This window comes from Canis lupus, chromosome 20, assembly GCF_048164855.1.
Source record: "Canis lupus baileyi chromosome 20, mCanLup2.hap1, whole genome shotgun sequence".
In the NCBI taxonomy this organism is placed as follows: Eukaryota; Metazoa; Chordata; class Mammalia; order Carnivora; family Canidae; genus Canis; species Canis lupus.
In genome coordinates, this window is record NC_132857.1 from 13,812,785 (window position 1) to 13,836,530 (window position 23,746).

The 23,746-nt window shown below is 35.8% G+C and overlaps 1 protein-coding gene across 4 annotated transcripts in view; it reads right to left on the reverse strand.

Moving 5' to 3' along the window:
* C20H4orf33 (chromosome 20 C4orf33 homolog) overlaps positions 1-23,746 on the reverse strand; it is a 312,784-nt gene that overhangs the window by 229,075 nt on the left and 59,963 nt on the right. For 3 of the 4 annotated variants that reach the window (XR_012012787.1, XR_012012789.1, XR_012012788.1), the window contains exons 8-9: positions 9,690-9,790; positions 8,451-8,523 (exon numbers count right to left, since the gene is read on the reverse strand). The gene's annotated coding sequence lies outside the window, so the exon portion shown is untranslated. Of the gene's footprint in view, positions 1-6,857; positions 6,949-8,450; positions 8,524-9,689; positions 9,791-23,746 lie in introns of those variants that run through there. The other variant, XR_012012786.1, reaches the window with a different exon arrangement.

Sequence of the window (23,746 nt, forward strand, 5' to 3'; positions counted from 1 at the left end):
AAGGAAAGTTGGGAGGAGGATGAGAAAATGGGGAGCAGGATAGAATGGGGCAAAGAATAAGGAATAAAGAAAAGACAATTTTAATTTATCACCAAGATAGATTATTGGGAAATACATCTGAGTAACTAGAAAGAAATTGCTTTATCATTTTTATGCAATACCAAGTTTCCTGGTACATGTCCTTCTCTTTCTAAGAAAGCAAAAAAATAATCACAATACATTTCAAACAAATATATTTGAAAATCTAGAAAGCAAACTCCAGATTCAGAGTATTGTTATAAAATTGTTTCTCATGGTCTTAAGATTAATTTTACTGGAATTGAACATGCCTTTCATTTATCATTTATGGTAGCACTTTTAGACTGCTTGATTGATTCATGTTACAATCACAGAGTAACTTACTATTCTAATTTATAACATGATGTCTGTTGACTTTTGCCATACTTATATCTCTCCTGGGTTCTGTCACTTTACAAACATCTTAGTTAATGGCTCCTTCCAATTTATTAATGTCTAATTAAAGCAAATAACATAAATTACTATATCATGCTTTTCTTGGCACTGTTTCTACTGCCTAACACAATGCTATTGTTATAAGTGGGCCTCAGAAATACTTTCATTCAATGATTGTTTATTGAGGTTCTATTCTATACCTGCCAATGCTCTGGGCACTGGGAATGATATGGTCCTGTGGCTAAGAGCGCAGGCTTCTAGGTTGAATGAATCTGGGTTTGAATCCCTGCTCTGCCACTTAGTATACCTGTTTCTTATACTGCAGTTTCCTCACCTGTAAAAATGGGCAAAATAACAATGCTTCCTTCCCAGGTGAAAACAGAATAACATAATATATGTAATGAGATTAGCATTCCCTAGCATATGATAAATCCTTAATAAATGTTATTTATAAGTTAATCACATTGTATCTATAAGATAATGTCAATAACATAACCATTCATATTATAATCTATGTACTATAATTCACTGGATAAAAGTTCCATGAAAAAAGGATTTTTTGCCTAATTTTTTTTTCATTACTATGTGTCTACTGCCTAAAAGAGTGCCTGGAACATACTAAGCACACCAAAAAAAAAGTGCTTTAAATAAATGAATCAGTAATCAACACATATTTAAAATGATTTCATTTTTTTATTACAGGCATTAATTTCAAAAATTAGAAACTACATGGAAGAATGCTATACTAAGATTAAATAAAGAGGTGCCTGAGTGGCTCAGTTCGTTGAATGTCCAACTTTTGGTCTTGGTTCAAGTCTTGATCTCAGGGTCATGAGACTGAGCCCTGCATTGGGCTCCACGCTCAGAGAGGAGTTGGCTTGAGGTTCTCTCCTTTTCCTTCTCCCTCTTCCCTTCCCCCTGCATTGCCCCCCAGCAAATAAATACATATTTTTAAAAATTAAAATAAGAATGAATTTTAACATATCCAAGATAAGTTACTTCCTTCCAGGATGCTTAGAAAGACAAGGTCTGTTATGCAGGCAAAAAGCACTTATAGTAAAAATCAACAACATAAAAAACAAGTGTTTGCAAGGATATAGAGAAAAAGGAATCCTCTTGCACTGCTGGTGGGAATGCAAACCTGTGCAGCCACTGTGGAAAACAGTAGAGATTCCTCCAATAGTTAAAAATAGAACTACCCTACATGACCCAGCAATTGCACTACTGGATATTTACCCAACGAATACAAAAACGCTAATTCAAAGGGATACATACACCCCTATGTTTACAGCAGCATTATTTACAATAGCCAAATTATAGAGCAGCCCACATGTCCACTGATTGATGAACAAAGAAGAAGTGATTATATAGATATCTATCTATCTATCTATCTACATATAGAGAGAGAATATTACTCATCCCTAAAAAAGAATGAGCTCTTGCAAATGTGCAACAACATCGTTGGAGCTAAACAATAAATGCTAAAGTCGAAGAAAGACAAATAAGTCAAAGAAAGACAAATACCCTATGATTTTATTGATATATGGAATTTAAAGGTTTTTTACTTATGTATTTAAAGGTTTTTTACTTATGTATTTATTTATTTGAGAAACAAAGATGGTGAGAGAGTGTAAGCAGGGGGAAGAGAATGTCAGGGAAAGACAGAACCTCAAGCAGACTCTGCGCTGAGTGTGTGGGCCTGATGCAGGACTCGATCTCATGACCCTGAGATCATGACCTGAACTGACATCAAGAGCTGGACGCTCAACCAACTGAGCCACCCAGGAATTTTAAGAAATTTATATGTGGAATTTAAGAAACAAAACAAATGAGCAAAAGGGAAAAGAGAGAGAGAAAGAAGCAAACTAAGAAACAGACTTTTAGTTATACAAAACAAAGTGGTCACCAGAGAGGAAGTGGGTGGAGGGATGGGTTAAGTAGGTGACGGGGATTAAGAAGTGCACTTGCTGTATTGAGCACTGGGTGTTGTATGGAACTATTGAATCACTATATTGTACATTTAAAACTAATATAATACTATATGTTAATTAATTAAAATACTTTTTAAAAAACTACTTACAGTAAAATGCCTACTTCTCTATATAATCTAAATAAGAAATCTTTAAATTGGCAACAAATGTAGTGAGTTAATTAAACATACCTGTTAGATACTCAGAGTGTCTTAACACAGAAGGACTTGAAAAACCCAAAATGATAAACTCTTGATTTTCTTATTAATCTCAGGGCTACGCAAGACAAATGCTTTTAACAGAAGAAATTAAAATATTAATAATTCCAATCTTATCTCCTAACAACATATTTTAGTAGTTCTTGGAGTACAGCAAAATGGCTTATGCACATTTGTTTTTCCATTCAATATCCCAGAAAATCTGCCAAAAGCCAGGGTTGCAGATGGAAAAGAATTAAAAAAAAAAACATAAAGAACTTAAATAACCCACCAAGATTTACATCTAAGAATTATATAATGACTGTACTGGAGATGTGGAGATACAATGGACACCAGTCACTTGTCTCTATCACATTTTCCTTCTCCCTTTTGTTCAAAAGCCTTGTAGCCTTTGAAAAAGTGCTCCTTACCCTTCTCTGTGTGACTTAGGCAGGGCTGCCAATTACAGGATCATAGCGTCTTTACATACTGAAGTGGGAAGAAGAAATCTGTTTCCTTTATAGTGGCTAAATTAGGATTACTGCACATTTTCAACTCCCTGAGTCATCTCCCTCACCACCACCTCATAAAAGAAGCCCGTCTCCATAGGAGGAAAGAATTAAGGCAGATATACAGAAATATGGAAGAGATGTAGAGATGAATAGGGGAGAGTCAGACATGGGGGTGTGAGAAGAGAAAAGAGAAAGAGAAAAATATGTGTTGCCATCACTCTAATCTTTGGATTGAAGAAGGCCAGCTAGTCTTCATCTTCTTAAATTCCTGAGCCAACAATTCTCTTTCTGCTCCTAGAGTTTTACTTCTTCCACTTACAAATAAAAGAATTCTGATGAATATAGAAGCCTTTCAATTTAATTTAATTACAAAATATATAGAGGTAGAGTGTAAGTTTATAAGTCAAAATATTTCAAGTCTTATGAATATTCAAGATTTCTCACTTTGGGCACTATTTTTTTGTTTCATATTTTTAATTTTTTATCCATTTATAGGATTAAAACTGCAAAACATTTGGGTTTTACTCATTGAAATTTTTCTCTTTGAGATGTGAATGCTCACACAAGTAATAAAAATGAAGAACTGATTTACTTTTTTTTCACTTTTAAGAAATTATACCAGCAATTCAAGTTAATATAATTATTATTAAGTTATTAACAGAGGGAGGATAGCACAGGAATTAAAGAGCATGGACTCTGAAACCAGACTGCCTGGATTCAAATTTAGACTCTTCCATATAGGAGCTGTGAGAACTTGGTCAGGTTATCCAAAAGACATATGTTTCCTCACCAGTAAAATGGATTATGGTGTGGTGACAGGATTTGAAATGTGAACAGTGCTTAGAATGCCATTCGAGCTGAAATTAAGCATTGCATTAGCGTTAGTCATTATGGTTGTTCTTATCATCTAAAACAATGTGATGAAAAAAAAAAAACAATGTGATGTTTTAAAATGCCTCATTGAAAAAAAATGTTTCATTGGGTTGGCTCATTTTATCACCTTACAGTTTGCTTCAATGAAAGAAATGAGGATCAGAATTTCTTGATAGATGCACAAAAGTTTAGGGTACATTTCAAAACTGATGAAGCATTTTATCAATGGTAGTAGTGCCAAATCCAAGAATAGCATGGTGGTTCCCTCTGCTGCTTAGCCTTTTTCCTCTAAGGAAGAGGAATGCAGTGGGAAGCAAATTTTCTGACTGAGACTAGAGGCTAAAAGAATCTAATACTGATTGCTTTTGCTTGTTTTTTTTTACAATATGATAATTTTTTTTAATGTTGCACTGTGATTCTAGAGATCGCATGCTCAAATATGCAAAGGACCAGGTAGGTATGTACTGTAACATGCTCAAATATGCAGAGACCCAGGCATGTACTGTAATGGCACTCTGAGTCTTGTAAATTATAAAAAAAAAAAAAGTATTTTACAATGTATATCACTTACTTTTATCATCAAAGGAGAAAAATACACAAAACATGTGATCTTTTCAGAAAAATTATAGGTTCATGACTCAGCTACATCAAACAGAATTTGCTAATTTGTTGCATCTAAAAAATCACAAAACAAGCCTTGGAAGAAAAGCACAGCATAAATAAGCATTTTAAAGAAAAACTGTATAGAAAGTTAAAGAAATCTGTGGATGAGATTAATTTGAGGAGGTGAAGAACATCCTTAGATGACTGGCTGTCATATGGAAAAGTCCAGTATAGCATTTTCAACAGGAAGAATGTGAAGCGATTCAAATAGACTAAATGTGGTTAAGTGCTTTGTCAGCATGGTAAAATTGTATTTAACTATCCAAAATAACTAAATAAAGAATTTTTTTTCTTTAAGGCTATAGCCATGTAATGTATCTCTAACCCATACTTCTTGACTGAACATGTTTACAGATAACAATATTGTTTGTCCTGCACAATTAAGGCATGAAGAATCTATATACCCCTGTACGGACTTTGCATAGAAACAAGGGATACCCTAGACACAGCTGAATTGATTGCTTTAAATTTTACAATTTTAAAGTTTAAAACAAAGGCTTTAGAGCTCAGAATTCATCTCACCAGGAAATTGTCTTCTAAACTTTGCTTATTGACTTAAATTTTATAAAATATGGGGGAGGTATAGAACTTATTTAGTGAAGTTGAATTAATATTCTAATAATATTCTAAAAGACACTGGGTATCACGACTACCTAGGATCTCTTTATAGGATTCAGATCTTTGAGGCTAGTTTCATGAAATAACCAGTCCTATGAATTTAAATCAGGAAATGGGTCAGCCTTAGGAAATACCATAATTTCTGTCACCTGTGTGATTTTGCATTTCAGAGGAATTGCATAGTCACTTTAATGCTTCTAACATTGTATGATGTCTACAATAATAAATATGGGTAAGACTTATCCATATTTTGCAAACCAAAGAGAATGTTTGAGAGTTTAATGATTTTTTAAAACTATTTGGAAAGCCACCCTAAAGCAGCAAGCAGCTTTAGTATGCATTAAGAGATTTTTACCAGCAGAGTTCCATCTCAAGGTACTATTCCCTCTTGCTTTATAAAAACAAAACAAAGTAACATTTCAAGGCACTGTACCTAGCAGTCCCATGGACCTGTCTCTTGCTTCAACAGCATTTGCCAAACAGACCCAGGGATGACCAGCCTCAGATCACCCTCCAACTTCTTTTCCAGTAGCAACTTTTGGAATTATCTTCTCAGTCAACCTCTGCCTCTGGCAATAAGCCAACAGCATATTTTGAGTTTAGCTCTTTATTGCCAATCAACCATGAGCTCCCACGTTAGTAAGAATTATTCCACCAGGGTGGAGGCTAGTCAAATGTCTGATCAACACAGTCCTCAAGCCTCCTACACCTATTTCTCTCTAGGCTTCTATTTTGAGCATGACAATGTGGCTCTGGAGGGCATGGGCAGCTTCTCAGATACTTAGCTGGATTTGGCTCAGAAGGTTAAGGGCACCAATGCCTCTTGATGCAAATCAGCTCAGCAGCCATGCCCTCTTCTAAGATATGCAGAAGCTGTTCCAAGATGAATGAAGTAAAACCCTGAATGCCACGGAAGCTGCCGTGGTCTAGGGAAGACCCTGAACCAGGCTGTTTTGTACCTGCGTGTCCATCATTCCAGAACTGCATTTCTATGAGTTCCTGAAGAACCACCTCCTTGATGAAGAAGGGAAGCTCATCAAGAAAATGGCAACAGGGATCCCTGGGTGGCGCAGCGGTTTGGCGGCTGCCTTTGGCCCAGGGCGCGATCCTGGAGACCCGGGATCGAATCCCACGTCGGGCTACCAGTGCATGGAGCCTACTTCTCCCTCTGCCTATGTCTCTGCCTCTCTCTCTCTCTCTCTCTCTCTCTCTCTGTATGTGTGTGTGTGTGACTATCATAAATAAAAATAAAAAAATAAAAAAGAAAATAAAAAAGAAAATGGCAACAACTTAAATGACCTCCCAGGCTGGCTGGTCTCCAGGCTGGGCTGGGCCAGTATCTCCTAGAAAAGTTCACCCTCAAGTAGGTGTGGAGCCTCCGGAACCCAGTGGCCCTTGAGGGACCTCTCTGGTATCCCCCTCCTGTCGGGACTTCTGCTTGAGCCTCTCCCTGCAGCTACTAGGTAGCTTTTTAACCACTCTGAGGCCCTCTCCCAAACTGGGGATCAAATAGAAACCATAAAGCTTTTTGCAGAAAACAAACAAAAACGATTCAACAATTGCAGATAAAAAACAATCATCAATTGAGAAATTTAATCCAGAAAGCATCAAGAAAGTAAACATTTGTAAATAGTCACATTCTGAAGAAGGAAAATCCAGAACCTAAAAAAATGAAAGTTTTATATTCAATATTACTGCAAACTATTTTTAGAAAATTCAATGTAACATTCTCATGACCTTGTGAATATTAAATATTAAAGCAATTTACCTGGTGTCCATACAAAATATGTAACTCCAAATTTACATACATATGTAAATTATGTATATTCTGTTCCAATTGTTTCCCAGAGTGATTTCACTGAAACATTAATTCCACAGAATTTTTATAGATAGCAAATATTAAATGTGGGAGACAGCTTAGAACAGTAGGTGAGTTCACATTATGCCTACTCTGCTTATGTAATTGTGAGCAAATTTTTTAACTGCCATATGCTTCAGTTCCCTAATCTATGAAACAAAGATAAAAATGGTATCTGGATCATAGAACTAATGCATAAAATGTTTAGAATAGTGTCTGGAAGATAGTAAATACTCAGTAAGTGGTAATTGCCATTGTTATTGATATTGATATTGCTGCTATGTAAAAAAAAGTACAGTGGAAAAATATGTTTGCAATGTTTTGGGTTATAATATACAACAGATTTCTCTTTTGAAGGATTTTGGAGTTACTAATATGCTAATATCCATAATGACTCTCCAAGGGACAAATAGAGTTTGCAGTGCTTTCCAAACTTTTGTCACTGGAATCTTTCCCTGACCCCCTCAGCATATTTTTCAAAACTAGTATCAATGATTAGACCTGAAGGATATAAGTAAATAGAGGATTTCAAAAAGAATTTTTTAAAAAGATAATACAAACAAATCTATCTACTGTGATCACTTTAGTAAGAAATTTTTAAAATTCAAGTTCTAAAATCAGACCTGACTTTAAGTACCAACTCCATTACTTAGGTATTATGTGATCTTAGGCAGGATAATGAACTTCTCTGAGCCTCTGCTTCCTCATTTGTAAAATGATGATAGTAAACATACCTATTACACAGGATTGCTATGAGGATTAAATGGAAAAATATTTGTCAAGTACTTGCCAAAATGCTGTCAAACTGGGGACAAAGATTCTGTTTGGAGCATCCCGTGAGGTGTCCCCATTCCCCCACCCCACCCACATAAGTCTATGACCCTCTCATGCTGACAATGACTTGAGAATCAGGAGAATTCCGATATCTCCAAATATTTCTGGTTAAGGATGCATTATTGCTAGCATACGATTTTTTTTGAATGATAACATTAATCCTAACCATAAAAAACTATGACATAACAAATTATTCAGCTTTATGACTGAGCCCTGCTGAGACCATGTCTCTATCAGGACTTAGAGGGGCCAAAGGAAGCTCTTCATAAAGATCCTACATTTTGTTTTGTGTGTGCCTGCTTCTGCTAGGTTTCTTTATTTGTTATTATTATAAGCTGGAAAATTGATGTAATTAATTATATTGCAGTTTGGGTGGGATGGAGGTTGGGTGTTCTTTTTATCTGTAGCTAAACATAAATACTATAGCAAAACAGTGCCTCACCATAAGCACACAATGAATATGAACTGTTACCTATCATCCCCATTCAGGGTTGGATCCAGAGGGTTTGTGGAGTAGAAGCTTACATAATTTGGGAGGACCTTGCCTGAAAAAAAAGAAATATAAAATTAGACCATGCAAGGGGCCCCAAAGCATAAGCTTTATTAGCTTTATAATAAATCCACTTAAAGGACAGAAAATATATATTCCTGCCTTTAAGGAGTTTTAAATATAATAAGGGAAATATGATAGTACCTAAGAGTTTAAATAGCAGTGTAAACTATAAGAGAAAATTCAATATAGCAATGCAAAAAGGTCACAAAGCAGGACATAATAAATTTCTAAATGAGTGGCATAGTTAATATATATTATGGGAGATCAAGAGACTGAGTGATCACCATGACCTGGATTATCCTAGAAGGCTTCACAGAGTATGTAACATTTTAGTTGGGTTGAAAAGGGAGAATTAGGGTAGGCAGAAAGAAAAGAAAATTCTATGTGTTCAAATATTCAAATCATTTAAGTTAAAATGACAGACCTGCTTGGTTGAGGTAGAAGTTTCTGGAAGACAGCGATTGAATATGGTTTGAGAGCAACTAATTAAAGATTTTGAATAGCAGTCTAACAATTTGGAGCTTAACCTTACAAGCAAAATGGAGCTACTAATCTTCTTAAAAATAATAAAGCAGTGTTTTATGACCACCAGTCACATCACCACCAGGGTGGTACCAAAGCTGAGGGAAACATAGAACACATATTATTATATATGGCAAAGCTCTCTTATAAGATCTATTACTCATCTCAGAGTTTTCAAATACCTCATGCTATTTAACCTGAGTATCTGAAAATTCAGTGTCATAGTTAAGCTGGGGGAAGGGGAGGTGGCCGGGGAGATGGGGTGACTGGGGGATGAGCACTGAGGAGGGCACCTGACGGGATGAGCACTGGGTGTTGGCAAATTGAACTTAAATAAATAAATAAATAAATAAATAAATAAATAAATAAAATAAAATAAAATATATATATAATTTTTAAAAGCTGGGGTCAAAAAATTGTGTGACTTGGAATTCAGATTTTTGAAGTCTATATCTCATAGGTACTTAAGAAAATTATGAAATACTCATAAGTAGCAAAACTTGTGAAAACATTAGGCCAAGTAATAAATATAGATAATTAGTCTATTTCAAGTGTTGAATGCTATTTGCCATCAACAAAATAGAAAATTTTTCACCTTCATATATCCAGAGCCCATCAAGAGGCTGATCTGCTTACCGTGGTGGTGATGGAGAACTGTCAAAGAAAGCATTCACTTCGATCAGTAAGCCTTGAATCCTAAGTTTAAACTTGAGAGTAAGTTGTCCCATGTAGTAACTCTGTATTACAGCCATCAGAAAAGAGACAAAAGAGCAAATACCATGATATAAGTAAAGAAAACAATGTGTTTCTTGCTCCCCAGGTCTTGATAAAATTAAACTTAAATAACCTTTTTTTATTAATATCCTTAAGGCAATCAACACCTTATTACATTTTAAGGAATTCTATTAATTGTACTTAAATCTTTTTGTATGGTATTCATTCATATCAAAATTTGGACAAAAAGTAATTTGAGGAATTGCTTTTTGTGACTTAATACACACGGAACATTTATTTATGTAGTATTTATAATGTTTAACAATGTGAATTTGCTTTTATTCATCCCACAAATAATTTTTTTAGAAGATTTTTTTTATTTATCATGAGAGACACAGAGAGAGAGAGAGAACGGCAGAGACACAGGCAGAGGGAGAAGCAGGCTCCATGCAGGGAGTGCAATGTGGGACTCGATCCCAGGACACCGGGATTATGCCCTGAGCCAAAGGCAGATGCTCAACTGCTGAGCCACCCAGGCATCCCTCCACAAATAATTTTTGAGGGCATATTATGTGTACAGCTTCTCAGTAGGTCCTAGAGAAAATTTAAAGAAATTGAAGATGTAATCTCTGTCCTAAAAGTACATATAATTTTTACAATCAGAATGAAAAATAAAATGTACATCTACAAATTAATGAATAGTTCAAGGAAACATAGATTTAGAACCAGATTAGATTACACAGAAAAGTAACAGAAACATGGAGATAAATGTAACTTTGTAATAGTCAGAAAATGCTCCTGGGACTTGACCTTCACAGGAGAAAATACATAGGCTGAATATAACTATCTTGAATAGCTTATTTGGAGTGTTTATTTTGCCTACTTCAACTTCAAGTTTTTCCAAAGCTGAAAATAATGACATCAGTTGGTCAGCATTTACTGTTCACATTCCATGCTAGATGCTGACTTCTATGTATTCCCCCAAATCTATTAGAATATTGTTTTTACCGAGGTATATATTAAATGTTTATTAAGTGTTAATCAATGAAAGAAACATTTCTTGTGAAACCACCATCTGCCTTTTCGGTGCTACATGTTAAAACCACAAAAGCAAGTCATTTCCCTTGCCCTCAGGTGATTCACAATCTAGCAGAAAAGAGAACTATAACAATATAAGAGAAAATTGTGAAAAGTGCTTTAATAGAAGTTTGGGAACACAGAGCAGGAGGCTCTGGTTCTTTTTTTTTTTTTTTTTTTTTTTTTTTTAATTTATTTTTTTATTGGTGTTCAATTTACTAACATACAGAATAACACCCAGTGCCCGTCACCCATTCACTCCCACCCCCTGCCCTCCTCCCCTTCTACCACCCCTAGTTCGTTTCCCAGAGTTAGCAGTCTTTATGTTCTGTCTCCCTTTCTGATATTTCCCACACATTTCTTCTCCCTTCCCTTATTTTCCCTTTCACTATTATTTATATTCCCCAAATGAATGAGAACATATAATGTTTGTCCTTCTCTGACTGACTTACTTCACTCTGGTTCTAATGGCGGGGAACTGGAAGAGTGGGGAGCATCTCAAAAACTTGACAGAAGTTACAGTTAAAGATGTGTAGGAACAGAAGAGGAAAGGAAACCAGTGTATTGTAAGTGGAAAAAATAGCATGAACGAAAGCAGAGGGTATGTTGAAAGCTGAAGAGAGATGTGAGAGCAGGTATAAACAGCATGCTGTACATGGTGGAAAATCGTGGCAGGGTAGAGGGGGGAGGTGATATAGTCAGAGAAGTCATGCTAGTAGAAGTGGGTGCAGATCTCAGGAGTTAACATCAAAGTTTATTTTTTTTTAATATTTTATGTATTTATTCATGAGAGACACACAGAGAGAGAGAGAGAGGCAGAAACACAGGCAGAGGGAGAAGCAGGCTCCATGCACCGGGAGCCCGATGTGGGACTCCATCCCGGGTCTCCAGAATCACGCCCTGGGCTAAAGGCGGCGCTAAACCGCTGAGCCACCCAGGCTGCCCAACATCAAAGTTTATGATGAAACTACGTGGAACTATTGTAGGGTTTTAAGCACAGAATTTACTGACAAGGTTTATGTTTAAGAAGAATCACTTTGGAGGATGTATAGAAGAACAAAAATACTCTAAGAAATTTTGAAGTCTTTCTAAAATTTATTTTTCTATCCCAGCTTCCCCTAACTGCACTGGTAAGCTTTCATTTTCAAAGTTATAGTCTTTATTTCAAATGATTCTTTTGAAACGTCTGAAGAGAAAAGGATTTTAAAGAATTGAACTCAATTCAGTAACAATGGAACTCTTTATTCCCTCTCTGCAGCATAATACTTCTTGAATGTCCTAGTGCTAGATACACTCATGCCTTCTCAATTATTCCTTTCTCATTATATAAAGGAAATTAACCAAAGTTATTCTGACTGAAGGAAAGAAAGCAAAATTTAGCGCCAAGAATAAATTACTGTAAGCACTAAATGCTATAGGTTTAAACAGCCATTTAGAAAACTATCCCATCATAAAAGCAAAAGAAATTTATCTGCACAAAAGTTTAAAACTCCATATATTCAATGGCATTATTGTTCATATTCTCAAATCATGTCTAACTCTGAGCTACTTTTGCATAGAAAAAGAACTGGAACAATTTTAAAATGTATCATGTTGAGGGTTTTTTTTTTTTTCCCTTTCTTTACAAATAGATCATGTTCTAATATCTCAAAGTGGTCAAAGGTGTTCTTCTGGCAACTTGCAAATTTCAGTAAAAACATCAACTTTAGTAAAAATTCAAAGTGTCAGATAATCTTAATTGTGTAGGAAATTTTAGTTGTTTTGTTATATAGTTTAGAAATATCAAATTCCAACAAGAAAACTTATGGAACAAAATAAAATTAACATGCATGGACAGAAAGCACATGTTTTTTATTCTAGTATTCAAGTGTTCTCTGGAATGAAATTTCTTTTTTTAAAAAAAAGATTTTATTTATTTATTTGAGAGTGAGAGGAAGAAAGAGAACATGAGCAGCGGGAGAGGGAGAAGCAGACTCCCCACTAAGCAGGGAGCCCACAATTGAGTAGGGCTCAATTCCAGGACCCAGGGATCATGACTTGAGCCGAGGGCAGACGCTTAACCAACTGAGCCACCCAGGCTCCCTGAATGAAACTTCTTAATGAGGTATCTATTTTATTAAACACACTTAGTATATAAAGAAAAGCTTAAGTGCAAATACAAAACAAAAACTTCACAACACTATACATGGCAGTTCTGGGGTATCCTTATGTTCAATTGCTGATGCAATTATGACACAGAACCCCTTTTGGCCTGATGAAGTTTTATTTTTTTGTAAAGATTTTATGTATTTATTTGAGAGAGTGAGCGAGAGAGAGAGAGCTCTCACACAAACTGGGGAAGAGGAAGAGAGAGAAGCAAACTCCCTGCTGAGTGGGGACCCCAAAGTGGGCCTCAATCCCAGGATCCGGGGATCATGACCTGAGCCAAAGGCAGACACTTAACTGAGCCACCCAGGTGCCTCTGGCCGGATGAAGTTTTAGTTTTAGTTTCTTAAATCAAATTTCCACAAAGGAATAATACATCACCTATAGTAACAGAAACATGTTATTTGGCCAAAAATGCTATGACTCCTGAAGGGCAACACTGAATTTTTCTAAACTGGAGTAAGTAAATTTCTAAAAGTCAATAAAAGAGCAGACAATAAAAAAAAATTAAAATTAAAATTAAAAAAAAGAGCAGACAATATTCTTAACATGTCTTGTTTAGCTATATAAACTTTTATTGATTTCTCTCTTCTTTCATTTTTTTAACTGAAGTAAATTTCACACATAATATTTTCAGATGTACAACAGAATCATTTGAGATTTGTATTCATGTGAAGTGATCATCACAATCAGGCTAGTTACCATGATTCACCATACAAAAAAAAAAGATTCTTTTTTTCTATCCTTGTGATGAGAACTTTTAAGAGTTCTCTCTTGGCAACTTTTACATATGCAGTACAATATTATTAACTATAATAATCATACTGTATATTACATCCTCATGATGTCCCATTTATTTTACATCTGGAAATGTGTACCTCTTGAACCCATCTACCCATTTCCCCAACCCCAACCCCTTTCTCCTCTCACAACCACTCATCTGTTCTCTATATCTACGGGGTTTACTTTCTTTATTCATTTGTTTTGTTTTTTTTACATTCCACATATAACTAAAATCATATATTATTTGCCTTTCTCTATCTAACTTATTTCCCTCAGCATAATACCCTCAAGTTCCACTCACTTTGTTGCAGTTGGAACAATTTCATTCTTCTTTATGGATGAGTAGTATTGCATTGTATATATTACAGTTTCTTTACCCATTCATCTACCCAGGGACATTTAGGTTATGTATCTTGGCTATTGAAAATAATACTGTGGTGAACATAGGGTTGCACATAACTTCGAATTATTTTTTTCAAATAAATATCGAAGTGGAATTGCTGGATCATATGGTAGTTCTTTTTTTTTCTTTTCTTTTTTTTTTTTTTTTTTTTTTGAGAAAACAATACTTTTTTCCGTAGTGGCTGCACCAATTTACATTCCCACCAACAGTATACAAGGGGTCCCTTTACTCCACGTCCTCACCAGTACTTGTTATTTCTTATCGTTTTGATCCTAGCCATTCTAATATATGTGAGATTATAGCTCATTATGGTTTTGATTTCCATTTCCCTGGTAATTAGTGAAGTTGAGCATAATTTTGTGTGTCTGTATGTCTTCTTTGGAAAAGAAAGTCCCTCTGCTCATGTTTTAATTGGACTATCTGATTTTTTGCTACTGAGTTGTAGGAGTTCTTCATATATCTTGGATATTAACCTCTTGTCAAATATATGATTTGCAAATATTTTCTCCCACTCAGTACACTGCCTGTTCATTTTGTTGGTTTCCTTGGCTGTGAGGAACCTTTTTAGTTTGATGTAATCCCACTTAATTATTTTGCTTTTGTTGCCTTTCTTTTGGAGTCAGATCCAAATTAAATTTAGTGTTCCTGGTTTCACTGATCTGTTCTATTGTTTTTTTAGTTTCTATTTCATTTATTTCTGCTCTAATCTTTATTATTTCCTTCTTTCTGCTGGTTTTGGGGTTTGTTTGCTCTTCTTTACCCAGCTCTTTAGGTATAAGATTACATTGTTTCTCTCTTTTTTTTTTTAATTTTTTAAAATAAATTTATTTTTTATTGGTGTTCAATTTACCAACATACAGAATAACACCCAGTGCTCATCCCGTCAAGTGCCCCCCTCAGTGCCCGTCACCCATTCACCCCCACCCCCACCCTCCTCCCCTTCCACCACCCCTAGTTCGTTTCCCAGAGTTAGGAGTCTTTACGTTCTGTCTCCCTTTCTGATATTTCCCACACATTTCTTCTCCCTTCCCTTATATTCCCTTTCACTATTATTTATATTCCCCAAATGAATGAGAACATATAATGTTTGTCCTTCTCCGATTGACTTACTTCACTCAGCATAATACCCTCCAGTTCCATCCACGTTGAAGCAAATGGTGGGTATTTGTCGTTTCTAATGGCTGAGTAATATTCCATTGTATACATAAACCACATCTTCTTTCTCCAAGGTTTCTCTTGCTTCTGGCTTTATTACTATAATCTCTCTTAGAACACCTTTTGCTGCATACTACAGATTTTGAACCATTATGTTTTCATTTTCATTTGGCTCCACGTGTTTTTCTATTTCTTCTTTGACTTCTTGGTTGACTCACTCATCGTTTAACCTCCATGTATTTGTGAGTTTTTTCCAGATTTTTTTCTTGTGATTGATTTCCAGTTTCATATCATTGATATCAGAAAAGACACAATCTTTTCAATCTTTTTCAATGTTTTGTGAACTAACATGTGACCTATTCTGGAGAATGTTCTATTCTGGAGTGTTTCATCCACTCATGAATGTTCATGTTCATGAAACATGGTTTCATGTTTCAAACATGAAATGTTTTGACCATATTCATTAAGTCCATCTGATCCAATATGTCATCAAAGCCACTGTTTCTTTGTTGATTTTCTGTTTCGATGATCTATCCATTGAGATAAGTAAGATGTTAAAGTCTCTTACTATTATTGTATTATTATTGATTTCTTTCTTTATCTCTATAAATAGTTGCTTTATGTTGGGTACATAAATATTTACAATTTTTATATCTTCTTGTTGATGTGTTCCCTTTATGATTATATAGTGTCCTTCTTTGTCTCTTGTTAGTCTTTGTTTTATAGTCTATTTTGTCCAATATGAGTGAGTATTGCTACCCCAGCTTTCTTTCTGCTTCCATTTGCATGATAAATATTTCTCCATCCTCTCACTTCCAATCTGTATGTGTCTTTACTTATGAAATAAGTAAGTGCCTTGTAGGCAGCATATAGATGGGTCTTGCTTTTCTATCCATTCAGTCACCCTAAGTCTTTTGATTAGAGCATTTAGTCAATTTATATCCAAAATAATTAATGATAGGTACATACTTATTGCCATTTTGTTGCTTATTTTATGGTTGTTTTTGTAGTTCTTTTCTGTTCCTTTCTTCTCTTGTTCTCTTCTCTTGTGATTTAATGGCTTTCTTTAGTGATATGCTTGGATTCCTTTCTATTTTTGCATATCTATTATAGGTTTTTGATTTGTGATTACTTTTAGGTTCATATCATAACATCTTATGCATATAGTAGTCTGCAATAAGTTGATTAACTCTTGGGGCACCTGGGTGGCTCAGTGGTTGAGCATCTGTCTATGGCTCAGGTCATGATCTTGGGGTCCTAAGACCTAGTCCCACATCAGGCTCCCCACAGGGACCCTCTTCTCCCTCTGCCTAGGTCTCTGCCTCTGTGTGTGTGTGTGTGTGTGTGTGTGTGTCTCATGAATAAATAAATCTTTTTTAAAAAGTTAATGGTCACTCTTAACATTTGAATCCATCTAAAGGCACTAAATTTTTACACTCTCCCACACCCTCCCTTTTATGTAAATGATATCATACTTTACATCCTTGTATTATGTGATGATGGTGCCCATCAGCTCTTTTGTTCCCAGAGAAGTCTCCTAAAGATCCCTGCCCCTCCAGTGCACATTCTGAGATTAGAAAATAAATCTTCTTCTCATAAACTCCCTGTGCTTTTCAAACTGCTACTTCTATGCTGTATCTGGTGGGGTTGTTTGTTATGCTGTCTCTTAAGGGCAGGAACTCAGTTTCATATTGCCCTCCAGCTATCTCAGAGCTGAGCCTGCTGATTTTTAAAGTACTCAGAGTTAAGTCCCACAGATTGTAAAAACTTAAGCCCCACTGGGTTTCAAGCCCAAATATTATAAGGACTTGTCTTCCCAGTGTAGGTCTCCAGGTCATATGTGGGATCTATTCCTCTCTCTTCTCTGTGCTTGTGGTGTTCCTCCCATTTGTGGTTAGTCGTGCCAGGAATTTGGTTCCTGACTGGGTCTCTGATCCTCCAACCTTTTTCCACATGGCCTTCTCTCTACAATTAACTGTGCAGTCTGTTTTGTCAATGTACAGGTGATTTTCTGGGTTAGTTGCTCTGATGTGGCTATTATCTAGGTTTTCCTGTGGGATAAGGTAAGCTTAGGATCCTCCTACTCTACTATTTTCCCAGGTTCCCAATGTTAAATCTTCATGCTGGATCGATCCCTTTATCATTATGTAATCCCTTTCTTTGCTTTTTATTATTGTCTTTGTTTAAAGTCTATTTGGTCTAAGTGAAGCTACACCAGTTTTCTTTTAATTTCCAGTTTCATGGAATAACTTTTTCTATCCCTTCACTTTCAGTTTTGTGTGTCCTTACATCTGAAGTGTCTTGTAGGCAGCAAGGCAGCATATAGATTTTGTTTTTTTTTAATCCATTCAGCCACTTTGTCTTTTGATTGGAGAACTTTGTCCATTTACATTTAAAGTAACTTTTAATAGCTATGTACTTACTTCCATTTTGTTAATTGTTTTGTGGCTGTTTCTGTAGTTCTCTCTATTCTTTTTTCTCTTGCTCTCTTCCCTTGCAGTTTGATGACTTTCATTAGTATTATGTTTAGATTTTTTTTCTCATTATCTTCTGCGTATGTATTACAGGTTTTTGTATAGTGATTATCATGAGGGTACAGTCACATATTACAGTCTATTTTAAGTTGGTAGCGACTTAGTTTAACATATTCTAAAACTATATTTTCCCCATCAACACTTTGTATTATATATATATTTCTTTTTAATTTTTATTCCTTTAAGTGTAAATTTTTTGTTTTTGATGTCACATTTTGTTTTGTTTATCTCTTAACTACTTATTATAGTTGTAGTTAATTTTACTACTTTTGTCTTTTAGCCTTCATACTAACTTTATGAGTAATTAATGCACTATCTTTACTATATATTTACTTTTACCATTGAGACTTTTATTTCCCCCAATATTCTTATTACTAATTAATCCATTTTCTTTTCAGCTTAAAAAAGTACATTTAACATTTTGTAAAGTCAAGTTAGTAGCAATAAACTCTAGCTTTTGCTTGTCTGGAAAACTTCTTTATCTTTCTTTCATTTATTAATGATAATCCTGTCAGGTAGAATATTTTTGGTTGGAATTTTTTTTTTTCTTTTTAACACTGAATATATCATGCCACTTTCTTCTGGCTTGAAGAGTTTCTGCTGAAAAATCTCATGGGGAGCCTTTGTATATAACAACTGTTTTTTCTTGCTGCTTTTAACAGTCTCTCTTTATCTTTAATTTCTGACATTTTAGGTATAATGTATCTTGGTGTAGATTTTTTTGGGTCCATCTTATTTAAAACCCTCTGTGCTTCCTGAACCTGGATATCTGTTTCCTTCTCCAAGTGAGGGAAGTTTCAGCCATTATTTCTTCAAATAAGTTTTCTGTCTCTTTCTCTCTCTCTTCGCATTGAGACCCCATAATGTACATGTTATTCTGCTTGATGCTTTCCTATCACCTCTTAAGCTACCTTCACTTTTTAATATTGCTGCTCTTTTTGGATGAGTTCTACTACGCTGTCTTCTAGATTGCTGATCTGTTCTTTTGCTTCTGCTGTTGATGTTGAAATATCATTCTAGTGTATTTTTCACTTCAGTGATTGTATTTTTCAGTTCCGTAACTTCTGTTTGGTGCTTTCTAATATTTTTCTGTCTCTCTTGAAATTCTCACTGTGTTCACCCATTCTTCCCCTGAGTTCAGTGAGCATCTTTTGACCATACTTTGAACTCTATTGGGTAGGTTACTTATCTCTATTTCATTTGTCTTTTCCTGAAGTTTTATCTTTTTCTTTCATTTCGAACATATTCCTCTGCTTCCTCATTTTGCTTGACTATATGTGTTTCTATGTATTAGGTAAAACATCTACCTCTCCCAGTCTTGAAGGAGTGGTCTTGAATAGGAAATGAACTTGATCATTCAACTTTTCCTAGCCCTTGGTTGTCTCTTCAACTTTGGTGATTACCCAAGTAGCCTGATATATTCTTGATAAACCCCAGTTGTTGAAGGTGTGCCAAGATATGTAAGTGTTCTGAAGGGTGGAATCTCAGTCAGCACCTACTTTCAGGCTAATTGGAACCCAGATCCTCAAACAGCAGCTTCTAAGGTATACGGATACATACAGTCTCATAGGACTGCAATTTTAAACCTTGCTGGGCTCTAAACTAGGAGATCTGGAGGCATACCCTGGCCAAGAGTTGCAAAAATCTGGACTTTAGATAACTGTATAAGCTCCCTTCTAGGAGGTACCTATGAGCTGTAGGGAGGGCAAAGGAGAATGCAAAGATGATGTCTCCCTGTCTAGGTTCTGGAAAGCTCCTCCATAGCTTCCAGATGTATGGCAAACCTAAAGCCTATCTCTCAGACTAAAGCTCTAGACCAAGTACATAGGCCTTTTTCACAGGAAACCTGGAGGATGTGTTTCACTCTGTTGTTTGTGCAGTACCCTAGGAGTTGTAGCCTGCTGAGAACTGTCTTTTTGAGTGCTACAGTCCTGTGGAGTCCATGCCCAAGTTCTCTGTCAGGGTCAGGTGATCAAGGGGCATCCCTGGCTTTAGCAAGGCAGTGGGAGAGTGTTGATGCTGGGGCACACCCTCTGGTTTCAGCTAGGCTGAAAGAGCACTGGGGGAGATAGGGCACACCTGTTGGCTTTAGCAAGGCAGTGGTAGAGTGCTTTGACTATGTGCATCTTCTGACCTTAGCAAGGCAGCAGGAGGGTGCTATGACTGCTTGTGACCACCTGTACTAGCAAGGGAGCCAGAGACAGCAAAAATGGTACCAGAGAGTGCCTCCATCAGCAGAGTCCCAACTATCCTCTGCCCCTCTGGCAGATGCTTTAAGATGAGTAAGTGAATCTCCTTCCGTTATGGTCTAGGCACTTTTCAAACTGCTGCTTTCATCCTGGGTCCTGGGGCAAGTGAGTTCACAGGTGAGCCTTTTACTTTATTTTTTTTTTAAGATTTTATTTATTTATTCAGAGAGACACAGCAAGAGAGAGAGGCGGAGACACAGGCAGAGGGATAAGCAGGCTCCATGCAGGGATCCCAATGTGGGACTCGATCCCGGGACTCCAGGATCACACCCTGAGCTGAAGGCAGACACTTAACCGCTGAGCCACCCAGGCATCCCTTATGTGAGCCTTTTGAAAGGAGTATTGCAGTTCCCTACAGCCTTATGGGTCCCTTGAACATTAATCCCATCAGTTTTCAAAACCAGACTTGGCTTGTCTCTTCAGCACAGATCCCAAGGATTGGAGTGCCTGGTGTGAGGCACACATTACTCACTCTCCAGAAAGAAGCTCTGGACTTGTGAGATCCCTCCCAATTTTGGGTCACAGCACTAAGGATGGGGATTTTGACAAGACCACATCTCTGCCTCTCCTAACTGTCTCAGAGAAGCCCCTTTACCTTTTGTTGTGGAAGAACTGGTCAGCTAGTTTTCAGTTATTTTTCAAAGGTAACTGTCCCATATGTAGTTGTAGATTTGGCATGTCTGTGGAAGGACATGAGTTCAGGGTCTATCTATCCTGCCATCTCATTGATAGTTTTCTTTTTAAAAAGTTTTATAGAAAAATTATCAATGATGTTCAAGTGATAATAATCACTTGGAAACCAAGTTGCATTAAAGTTAAGGCTGAGCTATATCAAATTAGAGAATTTCATTTCTAGATTTTCTCTTTGCATCTACAAGGGCAAAGAATTACAGAGAGTTATGCTATTATGGTGAGTCAATAGAATCAAGGTAAATACACAATCTTGGTAACTAGGCTAAAAACTCCTTGCTATATCATTTCTTCAATTATAGACCACATAATTTATGTCCAGCTTTTTCAAATAAGTACCTCTAGGGCAGCCTGGGTGGCTAAGTGGTTTAGCACCGCCTTCAGCCTGGGTGTGATCCTGGAGACCCGGGATCAAGTCCCACGTCGGGGTCCTACATGGAGCCTGCTTCTCCCTCTGCCTGTGTCTCTGCCTCTCTCTGTCTCTCTCTGTGTCTCTCATGAATAAATAACTAAAATCTTAAAAAAAAAAAAGGTACCTCTATTCTCTACCTTGCCTACATAGACGCTGCCCTTTGAAAAAACCCAATAATTTTTGTAAGCTTCTATAGCCATTCTTTATCCTTCTGATAAATAAATTTGAAATTATATTTTTCATATTTAATACTAGTTCTGAGTTACAATTACCTTTTTAAGATTTTAATTGTAGATAAACAGAAAAATTATAAAATCAAAACAATGTCACTCACCTTGTAGAAAGATCAACTTATTTTACACAGTGTATGAAGTGTCCACAAAATAAAATTTTATCTTTTTCTAATGAGACCTAAACATGGCTAATAATTTATTTGTGATGAAATCACTGAGATTACTATTTTGAATTCAGGAAAATAGGCATATAGGCATATATGTGTTACTGATACAATGTGACTTTATATAGTAAAATGGTGAAGCTACTTATAATCTGAATCTATTCATTTGCAATTATAAATACATAAATATATACATATGTATGTATTGTCACACATATATCAAATGTAAGTAGGATTTAAAGAATAGCATTTTTACTCCCATAAAGATAAAAAAAATACTTAATTTTAAGTTTGTGGGTTTCTTTAAATTTTATGTATTTTTTATTCATGAGAGACACACAGAGAAAGGCAGAGACACAGGCAGAGGGAAAAGCAGGCTCCCCATGGGGAGCCCAATGCAGGACTCAATCCCGGGACCCCAGGATCATGCCCTGAGCCAGAGGCAGATGCTCAACCACTGAGCCACCCAGGCATCTTGAATTTTAACTTTTAATTAAGCCTTACATGTAAGCAATTCATGTAACAAAATAGGGAAATAAGACTTAAAATTATATAAGCGTCTCCTACATAAATTTCTAACAACTAAAATAGTGATGAACTAGATATAAATAATATTAGCTGAATAATATAGACTATGAATTCAGGAAAAAAGTTACAAGATCTACATTGAGCTATACAAAATTATAATATCATAAAGCTTGCCCCACTGTAGAACAAGGTGATCTCTGAAATTACAAGGCAGTGAATTCAGAACTATAAAAAGGAAATATTACTTCATAACCTTTAGTTAACCTGTAGCTACAGTTCCATAGGAGGTCATAAAATCAAATTCTGTGGTTGGATTTAAAAGCTGAATAATTTTATAGCCACTCATAATATCAGGGTTCAAGCTCATTGCCTTCAGTGGCTGGAATAGAATTCTTTGATCATATCAGTAGACTACTAGGTATGAATGTGTGTAATAGTATATCTTGTCTTAAAAGTTAAATATTAAAATAACTTCTTGGGAGTCAAACGACACTGTTCACCACATTAGTCTCCTTTCTAGTATATGTTAGAGTGGTAAAGAATTGAATCCACAGGAAGTTGCCTTCAGAAGTCAAAATGTCTCATTCTACTATGATGAAGTCTTCCCATCAATTTACAGACCCACATGCACAGTTAGCCTCTGTTTGATAAAACACTGTATCCAGGTTATTTCATCTTGAGTGATCTTCTATTTCTAAATTGAAACCTCACTTTTCCAGACTGCCCACCCTTCTCCCTTACATGGTATTTTAGCTAGTGAGGATACTTCCTGTACCTATCATCTTAAAAAAAATACAAATTACAAGTCTTACCTATTCAAATTTTTAAATTGCTTTTTAAAATGTACTGTCCTTTCATCTTTAAACATTTTTAAGTTATTATTTCTTGCCCTTGTGCCTTTGATCATTCTGACTCTATCACTGGAATGCCTTGGTCTGCCTCTCTCACTTTAAAGATCTATTTTAATTCCAGTTTCTTTATGAAGTGATCCCTGATCTCCTCAGATTAAAGTGATACTGCAAACCCACCGTCTCTAACTACCTTGTAGGTCTAAAATATTGCATCTATATTTCTAATATTTATCCATTTCTACCTTACTCAAAATGTATGTATAAATGAATATAGCTTACCTCTTGATCAGCTTTCTTGTAGAATGTAAAATATTATAAACAGTTCCTACACCTAAGTCATCCCTTATGTGTTTCTAAGCTTCTAGTCCACTGTCTTCAACGTGCCAAATGCTCAGTAAGCATCTGTGGCACAAAAGAATAATTAAATGAATGGTTTGAGGATGGCTGGTTTATGTTTATGTCTGATGTTTATGTGAGCATGTGCTTCCTTGGACAATAACAAGAATTACTTTGTGGCATACCTGTTACCAATATCTTTACATAATTCTTACCTCTCCTCTTCCAGCTGGCAATTATCTTCTTTTTGGTTACTTTTGAAAATTCCAATACTTTAAAATAATAAAATAAACCAATACAAAAAATAAAAAAATTCTTAAACCCAGTATTCATATGAAAAAATACTGTAGTAAAAATGTACAAATGAAAGAATGCTGAGACTGTCATTGTTTTAAACACAATCTTGTGATTGTTTCCGG